We start from the raw sequence: 12,365 nt of genomic DNA, 5'->3' as shown, positions 1-12,365 counted from the left end.
TTGTGATGTATTATGAATCTATGTAAAATATAACTTTATCTTTTTGAATAGAGTAATTAGCTATTCTAATGTATTCAGATCAAGATCTAGTAGGATAAAACACAAAAAAACACTCAAAAAATACACAGCAAATATAGTTATTTCTTTCTAAATGAAAGTGACTTGCTATTACATAAATTGGATTTTTTTTAAATATTAAAATATTTAAAAAATATAATATTTAACTAAATATATATTAAATATATGAATTTATCATTCAATAGAATTGTATTTATCTTTTACTTATTTAGTTAAAATTTGATTTATTTTTTGCCTAGCTGCGTGTCAGTTAAAAGAAACAGTTTTCTGTATGTCTGATTTATTTAATTATTGTATTATTTAACAAGACTGTTAATCGAACTGAACTGTCCACTAATGTTTCTACTCCAGTTTCTATAGGCCAAAGTGAAGATTTGTTTTGTTTTCCTTTTTTTAAAAAAAAGATAAGATTGTTTATTTCTAATTTAATCCCATTTTAAGTTATTATATTTGTAGTTCTTATGTATATTGTAAGCAATTTAAGTGAGCTATATATTTTTTATCCTTTCTGTAACTTTGCATGCATTTGTATAGTTATGGCAATTGTATTATTTGTTCTGAGGCATCTCAGACTTTTTGTTCACCTCTAGTGTTTCATGCTCGTAATTAACACCAGTTGTGTTTCCTCCATCCTTCAAACCAAAATCAGTTTACATCAGTTTAAAATATTTCTGTACTGGTACTATAATTAGCCCCGAGCAGCAAAGCGCTGCGAAGGCCTATTGTTTTCATACTCTTTATTATTATTATTGTTTAATTTTTATTGTAGATTTAAAGAAGAAAAAATAATTTTCCACCAAAAATTCAGAAATTTTTAGATTAATCTTCGAAATTTACTAGAAAAAAACATTCTTAGTTTAAAAAGTTGAAAAGTCACACATTTTCAACTTAAGGAGTTCATATATGTTATTTTTTTCTAGAAAAGTTTTGAAATTAATCCCAAAATTTCTAAGCTTTTGGGCAGTAATTCACCCTTATTTTGTAGTTTACGCTATCCCCTTCATACCATATTTACCTTCGACTAGCTCTAGTTTCTCATTATTACCTTCTGTTTTTATCTCACATCATTTATTATGTAAGAAAATAAAGACCGATTGATTAATTGTGATTTTTGCCGAGTCGTTCGTTTCTTTGCACAACAAACAAAAATCTCTGCTCGGCTTTTTTTTGTGAAAGATCACAACCGGAAGTTGTGGTTTATCGCCGGTGAGGTTGACAGCCGTGGCCGCCGGTGATCATCCACGGTTTCTCCGAGACAGACTCCGACCTCGCAGCTCCTCCGGGACATGTCCGACCGGCCTCGGGGCTGACTCTGGCTCTGTGGACCCCCCGCGGTCCTCCACCTGTCCCGGCGTCCTCCTCCGCTCCGATCCGCTCCCAGTCTGCGGGGTTAGCAGCTTTTAGCATCCGCAGGCAGCCTCTCCTCTGACTCTGCTCCGGCTCCGGCTCCGGCTCTGGAGGCTTTGGACCCGGAGAATAAAAGGACGCATTTACATTCAGACGGCGTGGCTGTCTGCTGGGAGGCTGCGGAGCCTGAACAACCTGCAGCCGCCGCCGCAGCAGCAGCAGCAGATCTACTGGTGCCACACGGAGGTAGGTCGTTAAATCATGTTTTAATTAAAGAGGGATCATGTTGGAGCTTTTGTGCGCACCCAGCTGGTGATGATGAAGAGCCAGTATCTTCCTCCTTGTGGAGGCCGTCAGATTTGTTTTTGTTTCTGAGGAGAAAAACTCCATATTGTCCTCCTCGTGTCGCCTCTCATGTGCAGAAATGAAGCCTGTCTCTTTAAAATCTCATGCGCACAGATCAGATGGTGACATTTCAAGCCTCCTCTTCATGCTCCATCCTTGCAGCCCCACCCTTCCTTCCCTCTTTTTGTCCTCTCGGCCCCTCATCCATCTCTCTGTGGCTCCATTGATCCGGCCGCTGGCGTTGCTAAGAGACAGCAGAGGGCAGAGAAATGATGGAGGACAGATTTACCTGCTCAGGGCCAGCAGATGAAGATCAGGTGTTTTCTGTGTGAGAAATTTTTTTTAAAATGCTTTAAGGATGTTTTTATAACTCCAAACAGAAGTAAAGTTGATGGATTTTCTCTTTTAGAAACATGGGGAAATTGTTTTGATGGTTGTCAGAGTGAGAAATGTGAAGCTGGAACATCCAACTGGATGAAGAAATGGGATCTAGTTCATTTACTCCACTGCTAGAAATAAAACATTAGATTGTCCTGAGTGGAAGGTCAGAGATTTGACTGGATGTACTTAATAATTTTAATATGCAGCAAAAAAAATAAAAATTATATATATATATATTTACTTCTGAACCAAAGCGTTTTATCTGTCAAACATTTGTTATAATTATTCAGATTATTATTATTGTTATTTCAATAATTACACAGAAAAGTGAAGTAAAAGTAATAAAGTAATTTTTTAAAGGAAAAAATTCACAACCAATATCACAAGGCTCCATGCTTAACGGACAGATGGATGGATGGATGGATGGATGGATGGATGGATCTAGATGGACGGATGGATGGATGGATGGATGTCTGGATGGATGGATCTAGATGGACGGATGGATGGATCTAGATGGACGGATGGATGGATGGATGGATGGATGGATGGATCTACATGGATGGATGGATGTGTAGATGGATGGATGGATGGATGGATGGATCTAGATGGATGGATGGATGGATGGATGTGTAGATGGATGGATGGATGGATGGATGGATCTAGATGGATGGATGGATGGATGGATGTGTAGATGGATGGATGGATGGATGGATGGATGGGTGGATGGATGGATGTCTAGGTGGATGGATGACCCTCCCAAGCCTCTGCCCCATCCTGACGTCTGACCCTCCCTGACCTCTGACCCTGCCAAGCCTCTGACCCTCCCTGACCTCTGACCCTCCCTGACCTCTGACCCTCCCTGACTCCATCCGTCCCTTTAACCCGTTTGGTTTGTGTTTCTGTGGATGAACCGTCTGCGGCGGCGGCATCCTGGTTCCGGCCCGCTGATCCGATTCCTTTTGTCACATTTTCATCCGGCGGACGGCTGAAGCGCAGCGAACATCAATCTGTGACTTCAGAGCTGTAAATCTACTCTGTGAATTTTAATTTGGCCGTTAAATAATCCAGAATCGGGACTTTAATCTGCAGCCGGGGCGTCGTCCCCGGGGCCTTCGGAGGACTTTGATTCTGCTTCTTTCTTTCTTTCTGCCAAATTGAAGCCGCAGAGCACGAACCGGCTTAAACTGACAGTTTTCTGCTTCGACTTACTGATTGGAAAAAAGAAAAGTGCTGTTTTTCTGCCCGCTCTGACTCTGGATTTATGATTTATCAGAGTTAAGGCAAGGAGAAGCCGACAGAACCACATCCATCAGCAACTCAGAGCTGCACCGAAGCAAAGAGATAAACAGCTGAAGCAGCTTCATGAATTATTACCTCTGTTTAATATATCATATTTTACATTTTGTCCTACCAATTCAAATGTAAGGAACCACAAAACACAGCATCACTGCATCCATATATATTTATTTTATTCAATTTCAATTTATTTGAATTTTACTTTAATTAATTGTATTGTTTATTTTAGTTTTACTTGGACATTGAAGTCTTTTAAAGTACTTTTATTAAGCAAAATATACATTATTTCAATAATCCAATTAATTGTTTCAACCACCATGGAATTAAATTACATCCTGATAGTTTAAAGCCAAAAGGAAGAAGATGTAGCTGCGTTTTGTTTTTACCGTGACTGTAGCTGTACTGGATCAACGTCAGACCAACCGTTGCCCTCTCTGCTGGACATCGAGCCATCAGGTGACAAACGGATCAAAGGCCAACAGTTTGCTAATTGGATTCCTCCCTTTAAACCGAGCGCACACTCACACAAACAAACAGGCTTTATTATCTGCCTGCTTCGTTCTGAGAAGAACCGATTTGAAATGTAAATCCGTCATGCTGAGCCGCAGCCAGGTCCAACACCGTCCCAGCGAACTGTTTATGCAACAGATTCCTAGATTTCTGAATCAGTTGATTCCTCCACGAAAGCAGAAGCCTGTGTTTGGAAAAGCATTCCCAGCTGCCTTCGCCGTGTTTTCGCTTCACAAATAACTAAAGGAAAAGCAGAACGATAATTCTGTTACACAGAAAAGGCTTGACTTCCACCTGCAACGCTGCAAAAACACAAAATATTATCAAGTATTTTTTCTCTAGTTTCTTGTGCAAATATCTTAGTACACTTCAAATAAGACAAAACCAACAAAAAGTAACTTTTCTGCAAGACAGATTGTTTTAAGTCAGTAGCTTCTTAATGTTGATGAAAAAGTGCATGTTTCATTGGCAGATTATTTCACTTATAACAAGATTGTTTTTAACCAATATTAAAGAATTATTGATTTACAACAAGCTGCTATATGTAGTTGAAAAATGTATTGTGAGTTAGTTTCATCTTATTTCATTTGTTTTAAGATATTTGCACAAGAAACTAGACCAGAAATACTTGGTAAGAGTTTGTGTTTTTTGCAGTAAAAGGTTAAAAGATGTAAAATCAGTGCAGATTTTTTTGTACGGTAGTGAAACCCGGCAGAGACTACAGATTAAGGGCTTTTAAAAAAATCTGTGACTTGTTTCGACTTTTCTGCCTCGAGGCAAAAGAGCCTCCAGTGAAGATGTGCATCGTGACATAGTCGTTCAGCGGCAGCAGGTTTTCATGGCAGGAATAAAGCCAAAACTCCACTGACACACACACACACGTACACACACACACACACACACACACACACACACACAAAATCCTATCATTTTAAACTACTTACTGTAAATGTATTTCATTTTATCACATCCACTCAAACACAAACGGCCTGCATCCAATCACTGTAAACTGCTTAGCTTCACACACATTTAACTCGGTTAAACTGGGAACCAAACACATCCTGGAAAACCAAAGAAGGTAAAGCCAGGATGGAAACTGCAAGGTCTTCCTCACCTGGCTCCGCTTACACGCTGAGCTGTTCCTCCTTTTCCTGATCAGACTTAAAACAAATGCTAAGCAGCCATCTTGAGTTTTCAGCTAACTGGTTTAGCAGTAGAGCTGAAACTAACAGTCAAATTAATCGTGATGAATCAGTTATTGAAATAATTGTCAACTAATTTAGTTATTGATTAATTGTTAACTGGAATATACAAACTCAAAAAAACAACGTGTTACAACATAGTATATAATGAAAATTGGTGCTGAACACCTACTTGTATAGGTTGCACTTCAGGAAGTGATTTTTTTAAAGACCTTTCACTCATAATTTCAGTTTTGTTGTTGAGTTTTTCTAACTCTGTTGCTGATTTTGCTTAATTGACCACTGTAGGACTCCGGTCAGAAAGCATGCAGGACATCAGTAGACTTTAAGCTGTTTACTGATGCATTCTGGGTACAGAATAAACGAGAACATGAGAGGAAAAGGAACCGTCTTCACCCACTTCCAAATAAGAGCATAAACGTCTAACTACTTGAAAAATAACTAGCAGTCGATAACCAAAACTTCAACAAAGTTGTCAAACTTTATTCAACAAAAAGTACACAAAACAGCAACGTAAATCAGAACTTTATAATTTATTCAGAAAAACGTATTTAAGGAAAGCTAAGGGTGCTCAGTGTCTTCAAAACTAGCAAAAATTTGGTCTGCTATTAGCGCTTTACCAACCACTTCCTGTGTGGTTTAGAGAATCAGGCTACCAAATGTCTTGCCTTCATTGAGCTTCTCACTCTGATAACGATCAATTAATCAAAGCGTCGGATCAGCAGGACGTAGCTGTGGATTGTGGCTGTCTCAGGAGACAAATTCGGATTATTTTAATGAGAAAATGTCTTCTATTTCATATTTTGAATCCTGTTTCTAATAAAGGATGCACATTTGAGACCGAAGCTGCCTCACCCACTCATATCATCCATCAGTGTCTCGGGGTCCCTTTGATATCCGCCCCCATTCTCTCCTCCTTTGTGCTTTGTAAAAATAGTTCATCTTTGATGCATTAAAGTTGTTTTTCAGGACACATAGAGTAAGAACACCATCATATATTATATTATGTTAAAATTCAACTTCAGTCAGATTCTAGGCCAGAGCTGTATTAAATTACCGTAATCTGAAATTTGCTTTGCTGAGCCAAATCATATAATAATGCATCATTTCTCAACTCACAAACTAAAGTCTAAAACTGCAGCTGATTATCTTTATTATATCATTAGAATCTGCGGTGGTGGGACTGTGAAGCCTTTTCCAAGCTCGACTAATTACCTAATTAGGAAAAGCTTCAAACAGGTTAATCAGACACCAAGGGAGCGCAGAGTTTTAATGGATCCTGACATCTCCAACTGGGTTTTTCCTCTCTTTTTCCTCACTGGTTGCTGCTACTGGGTGAATATTCACTGTTTATAAAGATCTATTTTATCTTTACCTCATACTGCTTCTCATACACACACAGCTTAGAAGATTAAAAAGCAGACGCTGATGACAGGGCAGCACATGGATTGTGTTCAATTCAAGTTTATTCGTAAAGCACATTTCAGCAACAAGGCAGGTCAAAGTGCTTTACATCTTAAAAACATCACAAACAATAAGCATTATATTTTGTCAAATGCAATCAAAGTAATCAAGCAAATGTTCATCAGAACTGCTGATCAATGTTCCATTTACTGCTAATCTGGAGCAGCTTGATAACCAGCTAAACAGGTGGGGTTTTAGCTTTGATTTAACGGCACTCACTCAGTGTTTCAGGAGTTTTGCAGTTTTCTGGAAGTTTATTCCAGAGAAGAGGAGCACAAAAAGTGGATTCTGTTTCTCCATGTTTGGTTCTGAAGACCTGAGAGGTTCTGAAAGGTTGATACAACAGATCTTTGATGTGTTGTGGTGCTAAGCCGTTCAGTGATTTATAAACTAACAGCAGTATTTTAAAGTCTATTCTCTGAGCTACAGGGAGCCTGTGAAGGACTTTAGATCTGGGTGACATGCTCTAACTTCCTGGTTTTAGTCAGAACACCAGCAGCAGCGTTCTGGATCAGCTGGAGGATTGATTTTTTTTCTAGGCAGACCTGTTGCAGTGATCAATGTGTTTCTCCAGACCTTGCTGCTACATTAGCCCTTTAATCCTGGAAATGTTCTTCAGGTGATAGAAGGCCGACTTTGTAACCATCTTTATATGACCCTGAAGGTTCAGGTCTAGTTTCTAGCTGTATTAACTGAACCAGACTGCCTCTGTACCACTGCTATGCATTGAGATCCTGTCTATAAACACAGTAAATGGGACCCAAGCTGAGGAGCTCCACCCTGTACCGTTATGCTGAGAAATAAAAATACACCACCTGTTTCACTCATTTTACAGTCGTTATTCTTGCTCTGCAGCTGGATTCATTTTTAAAAGCCCTTCCAGGTGCTGCATCAACCATTTAAAGCTTGCATGAATCACAGCCTTTAATCTTTTTTAGATTTAGTGTAATTTCAGTGAATTCAGCGTGGTTATAATTTTATTAGCCACAGCGTTGGCTTTATGGGTGCTGCAGAAGTGCAGGAATGATCAGGGGTGTCCAAAGTGTGGCCTGCGGGCCATTTGTAGCCCTCAGGCAGATTTTTTTGTGGACCTCAGCTACAGTTCAAGAATGATATACATTTGTTTATTAAATGTCTTATTTCTAATTAGTGTAAAATTATTATTGACCAGATTTTCCTACAATGGGAAATGTAAGGTACGACACAAAATATTTGTTTTTTTACAACGGAGCTTTTATAGTCATTAAAACAACGTCTATCCAGTAACTGTAACAGGAAATCTGACTTTTCTGCACCCAAATCCTGTCCTTTAACTGAGAATAAATTTGGTTAAATGGCCAAAAGAATTTGAAAAATCTGTGAATTTCATTTAATACAGAAAATGAGTTGGATAAATAACAGTCCTTTATTACAAAAAAGCTCCTCTTCCTTCTCCCAGTGCGACCTAGAAACAACCAAACAGAGCCAGGAGGCGGGGCTTAGTGCTGTCAATCATCTCTTCCCATTGACTGCTAGCTCTCTCCTAAGATTCAGCTAGCAGAGCCTGTTGTGAATGCTAGAGCTAGTTAGCATGGCCGCCAATGACGACGGACAAAGAGTTATGTGAAATGGTAAGTTCTTTCTTAGAACATTTAGCAGCAAACACCTGGATGATTGACAGCGCTAAGACCCTCCTCCTGGCTTTGATTGCTTGTTTTTGTTTGGGAATATTTCTTCAGATGGTAATAGCAGCTCAGGGTGGAGGTGGAGATTGATCTTTTTACAGATTAACTGTCTCATTGCAAACTGTCACAATATGGTGACAGTTTTAACAAATATGTAAAAAACATTTCTTTAAATAAAAGTTAGATACTGCAGCTTTAAAACCCGTCAGACAGTAGGAACCTCTTGATCCAGTCTGGCTACTGGGTGGTGATGTGTGACCCTCATAAGTCCTCCATTGTTCTCCCAATGGGACAGTCTGGCTCATTGTCCATTGTTTCAGGATAATTCTTTGCTGCTCTGATCCTGGAGAACCTGGAGCCATCAGGAATCTCCTCACCTCCAATGATTTGATTTAAAACTTGGACTGAAGCAGCAGCTGGCAGACATTCCCGATAACCTCTGCTGATTTTAGCAGCAGCTCTGCAGTCTCTGTCATTACTGAGATGATTCTGCAGAGCGAGCCGAACCGCGGGTTATGTTTCCGTCACAGATCTTCATGCTTCCCTGAGCAGTGTCTCCACATTAATGCAATGTAAGCTGCTGGCTCTGTTCCTGGAGTTTAGACGAAGCGAGTGTCATTTCTTCCTGTTTTATAAAGCAGAAGTTCCCAGGGCTGCTGTCTGTCACGCTTTTACATCATCTATCTGCAAGAAACCGTCTCGTTTCTCCATCTCTGCTCTGCGTGAAGCGTGAAAGAGCTCCCAGGGGAATCCCGTCCCGCTCTCTGTTCGTGAAGTTTTAGACCTCCTCGTTAATCGACTCTTCCCCCTGAAACAGCAGAGACGCTGCTCTCTGTGCAGCACCTCAGCATGTACTCATTACTTCACTGTGGTTGAGTGAGCGTGACCTGAAAGCTAGCGCGGTGGCCACCATGTTTTTATTTAAACGGAAGCAAGGGAAGCTAGCTGCAGATTTTCCCGATTCGAATCCCATCTGGAATCGATTCTTTATCGGCTTTTTTACCCCCCACAGAATAAACTTCACTGAACTAAACCAACTAACAATTATTTTAGTAATCTATTATTAGTCAGTTAATCAGATTTTTTAAAATGGGCACATTCTAGAGATTTTATGCACATAAACGTATGTTATATGACATTAAAAATACATAAAAGTGCAAATAAATAATTCAATTTCTTTTCTAAATAAGAAAATAAACATGTTCTTGCCTAAAATGCAACAAGTTTTCACTCTAAGCCATTGTTTTTATTATTATTATTATTATTATTATTATTATTATTATTATTATTATTATTATTAAGCAGTTATGAGGCATGAAAAACCTCAAACTGCTCCTGGCAAGTTACTCAACAGGTTGTTGCTAGGTAACCACAGAATGAGTGAGTTGCTAGGTAACCACAGAATGAGTGAGTTGCTAGGTAACCACAGAATGAGTAAGTTAGTTGATTCCACCTACTTTGCTTTTAGCAGTCTGTATGAGGTTGGACAACTAAAGCCAAGTCATCTATAAAAAGAGTAAATTTTTACCAAAAAACAAGAAAGTTTCCCTCTTTGAAAAGTTGAAAAATTCCAAGAAAAATACATTGACACTTTTGACTTTGGGAAAAAAATTTCCAAGTTTTTTCTAGAAAAGTTCTGCAAGTATTTTGGTGGAAATTTACCCCTCCTTTTTAATATGTATCTGAAATGGTCCTGATATCCCAGAATGCTGTGCAGTCCTGGATCAGAGCTCAGAATATTTTATCAGACATATCATCTATTGATATTGATCACTTATGTATTGTGATATATATTGTTATTGATTTATTGTCCAGCCCTAGCAAAGGATTGTGTTCAGTTGCATATATTATAAAAACACCCGTATTCTTTGTTTTAGAGCAGGCCGTAATGAAATGATGCTGAACATGGCGTGTTTTTCCAGTTATTAGATTTACACCGTGTTCCAAATTATTATTCAAATTGGATTTAAGTGTCATAAAGATTACATTTTTTGTTGTGCTATTAAATTCATAGATGGTATTGTTTGTCAGGGCTCTTTGAATCACTACAATTAATTTCAGAGAGCTGGTTGATTAGTTTGTCTGGTGAGCTCAATTAAAGGAAATCTACTTAAGAAGGATGTTCCACATTATTAAGCAGGCCACAGGTTTCAAGCAATATGGGAAAGAGAAAGGATCTCTGCTGACAAAAATCATCAAATAGTGTAGTGTCGTATGACAAGGTATGAAAAAATTAGATATTTAATGAAAACTGAAGCGTTATCATCGTACTGTGAAGAGATTTATGGCTGATTCAGAACAAAGATGGTTTGTACAGATAAAGGCAGAATGAGGAAGGTTTCTGTTAGACAAATTCATCGGATTAAGAGAGCAGCTGTTAAAATGTCCTTACAAAGCAGCAAACAGTTATTTGAAGCTGCTGGAGCCTCTGGAACCTCAAGGTGGAGGATCCTCCAGAGGCTTGTGGTGCATGAAGCTACTATTGGGCCCCTAACCAGAGCTCACAAGCAGAACCGGACGCAGTGGGCCCAGCCGTACATGAAGATTAATTTTCAAACAGACTTGTTCACTGATGATTGCTGTGCAACCCTGGATGGTCCAGATGGACGCAGTAGTGGATTGGTGGTGGATGGCGACCACATCCCAACACGGCTGTGACGTCAGCAAGGAGGTGGTGGAGTCATGCTGTGGGCCAAAATCATGGGGAGAGAATCATTGGCCGGCCCCTTCAGAGTCCCTGAAGGTGTGAAAATGACCTCAGCAAAGTATATGGACTTTCTGACTAATCACTTTCTTCCATGGTTCAAAAAGAAGAGCTTCTGTAGCAAAATCATCTTCATGCATGACAATGCACCATCTCATGCTGCAAGGAATACCACTGTGTCATTGGCTGCTATGGGCATAAAAGGGTAGAAACTCATGGTGTGGTCACCATCCTCCTCTGACCTCTGACCTCAACCCTATTGAGAACCTTTGGAGTTTCCTCAAGCAGAAGATCTGAGGGTTTAATGCAGTTCATATCAAAGCAGCAGCTCTGGGAAGGTATTCTGACATCCTGCAAAGAAATTCAATTGCCAATATACTATCACAGAATTGTACAAATTGTCAATACATTCAATGTTTACAGACAACATGCTTATGAAAACTAGCACAATAAAACAAGAGGTACACTTTAGAGGAAATGTGAAAAATATTTCACCAAGGACAGAGTATTGTTTTAATTCAGTATCACAGTTTTACTCCAGACAAACTGACATTTCTCCTTCCTAAGAACAGTGAGGATCAACAACAGAACATTCCCATTAACTGAACCACCGCACTTTACAGAAACCTACAAAAAAGAACAACAGAGCAATTAAACAGAGAAAGCTCTTGTATTTTAAAGAGTACAGAAAAATGGCAAAGAAAAAAATAATAAATACAGTTTTAAGACGTAGTGGACTCCCTACGTGTGTGGCATCATCAGAACTGATGATGACTGGGACTGGATGCCTGGAGTGAAAAAACATTTCTGGGTGACTTCTTTGCCTGTTTATGTTAGAAGTAGAAAAAATAGTTAGCAATATCATAGAATCAGTTGATGTTGGTATTAACTATGAAGTTGTTTTAAGTGTGGACTTAAGGGAGACAATCTACCTTAAAAGCTTTCCATCCATGATCTGAACACGCTGATCCTTGCACCGAAGGGTGATGCAGTTCGGGACGGACAGAGGTTTTAATCTCCATCTGTCTGTTTGTTCTTGCCTCCAGATTGTCTGCCTTCTTTCTTGCTCAGCTGAGTCTGACGGACTAACAGAGGGTAACGCTTCGTTAGATAGTGTATGAGTGTGGGAGCAAAGGAAGTTTTCTGTGCTGAAGGTTTCAGGTGGACCAGCTGTTGTGCCAAACGTGTCGCATCGCTGCTGTCATCAGGGGTGCCGGCGTAAAAACATAGTAGCAAAGCAAGAAAGCACAACGGTAGATTCATTAATGTACTGCAAATTTCAATCAATGATGATTTTCATTTCGTGCTCACTGGCTTCTTGACACTTATCAAAATAACTGCTTGAAATTTTAGGTGGTCAAATTTTGTAACTTT

At 39.3% G+C, this 12,365-nt stretch overlaps 1 protein-coding gene across 1 annotated transcript in view; it reads left to right on the top strand.

Annotated features, from left to right (window-relative positions):
- Positions 1 to 943: 943 nt before the first annotated feature.
- st3gal2 (ST3 beta-galactoside alpha-2,3-sialyltransferase 2) overlaps positions 944 to 12,365 on the top strand; it is a 50,419-nt gene continuing 38,997 nt past the window's right edge. The window contains exon 1 of the mRNA XM_032580992.1: positions 944 to 1,671. The gene's annotated coding sequence lies outside the window, so the exon portion shown is untranslated. The remainder of the gene's footprint in view (positions 1,672 to 12,365) is intronic.

The sequence above is a fragment of the Xiphophorus hellerii genome, chromosome 2, assembly GCF_003331165.1.
Source record: "Xiphophorus hellerii strain 12219 chromosome 2, Xiphophorus_hellerii-4.1, whole genome shotgun sequence".
NCBI classification, from domain to species: Eukaryota; Metazoa; Chordata; class Actinopteri; order Cyprinodontiformes; family Poeciliidae; genus Xiphophorus; species Xiphophorus hellerii.
The sequence above is the reverse complement of the archived record's forward strand: the minus strand, read 5'-3'. Positions and strand labels throughout refer to the sequence as shown.